Source organism: Triticum aestivum, chromosome 6D (genome assembly GCF_018294505.1).
Source record: "Triticum aestivum cultivar Chinese Spring chromosome 6D, IWGSC CS RefSeq v2.1, whole genome shotgun sequence".
In the NCBI taxonomy this organism is placed as follows: Eukaryota; Viridiplantae; Streptophyta; class Magnoliopsida; order Poales; family Poaceae; genus Triticum; species Triticum aestivum.
In genome coordinates, this window is record NC_057811.1 from 19,801,029 (window position 1) to 19,804,533 (window position 3,505).

Below are 3,505 nucleotides of genomic sequence, written 5' to 3' on the forward strand. Positions count from 1 at the left end.
GGGGGGGCCAAGGGGGGGGGGACTTGCCCCCCAAGTCAAGTGGGGCACCCACCCACCCCTAGGGCTTCCAACCCTAGGCGCAAGAGAGGCCCAAGGGGGGCGCACCAGCCCACCAGGGGCTGGTTCCCTTCCCCACTTAAGCCCATGGGGCCCTCCGGGATAGGTGGCCCCACCCGGTGGACCCCCGGGACCCTTCCGGTGGTCCCGGTACAATACCAGTGACCCCCGAAACTTTCCCGGTGGCCGAAACTGGACTTCCTATATATAATTCTTCACCTCCGGACCATTCCGGAACTCCTCGTGACGTCCGGGATCTCATCCTGGACTCCGAACAACTTTCGGGTTACCGCATACTAGTATCTCTACAACCCTAGCGTCACCGAATCTTAAGTGTGTAGACCCTACGGGTTCGGGAGACATGCAGACATGACCGAGACGACTCTCCGGTCAATAACCAACAGCGGGATCTGGATACCCATGTTGGCTCCCACATGTTCCACGATGATCTCATCGGATGAACCACGATGGCGAGGATTCAATCAATCCCGTATACAATTCCCTTTGTCAATCGGTACGTTACTTGCCCGAGATTCAATCGTCGGTATCCCAATACCTTGTTCAATTTCGTTACCGGCAAGTCACTTTACTCGTACCGTAATGCATGATCCCGTGACCAAACACTTGGTCACATTGAGCTCATTATGATGATGCATTACCGAGTGGGCCCAGAGATACCTCTCCGTCATACGGAGTGACAAATCCCAGTCTCGATTCGTGCCAACCCAACAGACACTTTCGGAGATACCCGTAGTGCACCTTTATAGCCACCCAGTTACGTTGTGACGTTTGGCACACCCAAAGCACTCCTATGGTATCCGGGAGTTGCACAATCTCATGGTCTAAGGAAATGATACTTGACATTTGGAAAAGCTCTAGCAAACGAACTACACGATCTTGTGCTATGCTTAGGATTGGGTCTTGTCGATCACATCATTCTCCTAATGATGTGATCCCGTTATCAATGACATCCAATGTCCATAGTTAGGAAACCATGACTATCTGTTGATCAACGAGCTAGTCAACTAGAGGCTCACTAGGGGCATGTTGTGGTCTATGTATTCACACATGTATTACGATTTCCGGATAACACAATTATAGCATGAACAATAGACAATTATCATGAACAAGAAAATATAATAATAACCATTTTATTATTGCCTCTAGGGCATATTTCCAACACGGAGCTCCCGAGGTGGGGGTTGGGATCGGGGGAAACCCCTGTCGGCGTGTCCGACACCGGCGCGGTGACGCCTGTGGGCGCCACCTGACCATCCGGGAGGGCGTCGGGGGCTACCCTTCCTTTCGCCTCGTCGTGTACCGGGGGAAACCCTTGGCAGCAGCGTCGTCATTGTCGCGATCCTTCTTGGAGGTGTTGATAGGTGCCGGCGCTCCGGAGTCTTGGAGCCTAGTGGAAGATCCTGGTGGGCGCAGTGGTCGCGAGGCTTCTTCGTTTTTGTTGATCCGCCGTTGTCGGCATTTGTTTCTTTGTTCTTTCTCTGTCGTTTCTTTTGGGCGTGACTGTGCTGCTTCCGTCCCAGTATCTATCCCTGTATGGTTTGATTGGTTGCTTTGTATACAAAGGCGGGGAACCCTTTTTCGGCATGTTTGAATGATGACGTGCAAACCACCGGGAGCATGGTCCTTAAATACATCCATGACGAAAAGTGTTTACGTTATACAGTGCCTCAACGGTAACATTTCGTCCTCTCGCCCTGCACACGGACAGTGCTCTGCAGCGTGTGTCAGTTTTTCTGTCAGCGCATTGTTCTTTGAATACGCGAAATACTCCAAGTAGCACGTCTGGCCGCTACTCATCGCAACGCTGTGGCAGCCGTCGATGCGCTGCGTGCAGCGATGCACTTCTCGTAATCACAACTCCTTTTTTATAGCTGCTCGAACCACGGGAAGTGTCGCTCTGAACCGAGCGGCATCTGAACCCGCCTCATCTACGGCGTGGAAGACTTTATGATTCGAGTCACTAGAAAGACTAGTTAGAGTATAGATATTTTCTGCAATTTACTCTGAGTCAATTGGCCTGTATACCTACATGGGCCCAACCTGCACCGAATAGACTTGACGAAGACTTTCTAGTAGAACACAGCCATCCGTTTCACACGGGAACCAGTACTGTGTGTTGTAACTTTTGTTTTTATCGGCTTTATTCAAGAGACCCCATGTCATCCAATCATACACACATTCGTACCGTCAGTCTCAACATGGCAATAAATAAGACAAACTATTTTTTTGTCACCCCTAGTGTCATACTCCCTCTCTCTCAGTTTACAGGGCGTGCGCGTACCTCTAGGTCGTCAATTTCACCAACCTAATACAAGTCATATATTACAAAAAATATACCAACATAAACTTCAGATGTTCTATTTTCAAACGGTATAATTTTTGTGTTATATAGTTTATATTAGGATGATAAAATTGGCAACCTAGGTATACGCGTAGGACTTGTAAACTGAAACGGAGGTAGTAGTAGCAGTCACAATCACAAGTACTAGTAATCCTTAGTGACGTGCCACTAAAGAGGCTTAGATTGACATGCATGCCGGTAAAGATTGTGAGAATACCAGTTACTACATCGCCGTGGAATCCTTAGTATGAAATCTCTCTGGTAAACAAGCCGAGCACCACATCGCGTCGATCTGCTGCGTCGGCGAGCTACCTTCTCTGAGACCCACTCACCTCGAGGCACCCGCCATGCCTGCTGAGAACTACAGCCAACGGCTGGGGATGATACAAGCAGGGGCAACCAGTGACCACCGGAGTTGCCACAGCTTTCACCAGTGGTGTGATGGCACCGAGTTGAAGACCATGTCCTTGTGGTGGTGGGGGCAGTTTCCAGCGGTGCTACAACCGCGGGGTACTGATGCTGCAACTGGTAGCACGAGTTGTAAGGACCGGCGTCAGAATTTGCTACCTGGAGGCTGACAGTAATGGAGATGACGGGTTCGGAAGCCGTGGTGCTACAACTAGCATCCAACGTTGCTGGAACTGCAACCGCCATTTGCTGCAACCGGCAATCATGCAACATGGGAGAGGATGATACCAGGTGAAGGAATCGGCGTCACCCCGGGCGGCGGCAAAAAGCTGCAACCATTTGTTGGTAAAGCTTCAACCTTCGGATGAATTTGCTGGAACCAGCTGCTGGGGATGACACAAGGAGGGGCAATTTTTGCTGCAAAGCCGATGAGGTATATTTTTTGCTAGAACCATGTTCTTTTTTTTGCTGGAACCAGTCCTAATTTTTGCTACCTTTTTTTTATTTTGCTAGAACCATCCTCAGAATTTGCTACCACCATCTTTTGATTTTGCTGGCACCAGCAAAATTTTCGCTTCAATCGACTACTGGAGATTTTTGTTGATTTAGTTGTTTCACTGTATTTTGCCAATTCATTTGCTACAATCGGCTTTTTAAAAGCTTCAACCGGAGAATGGC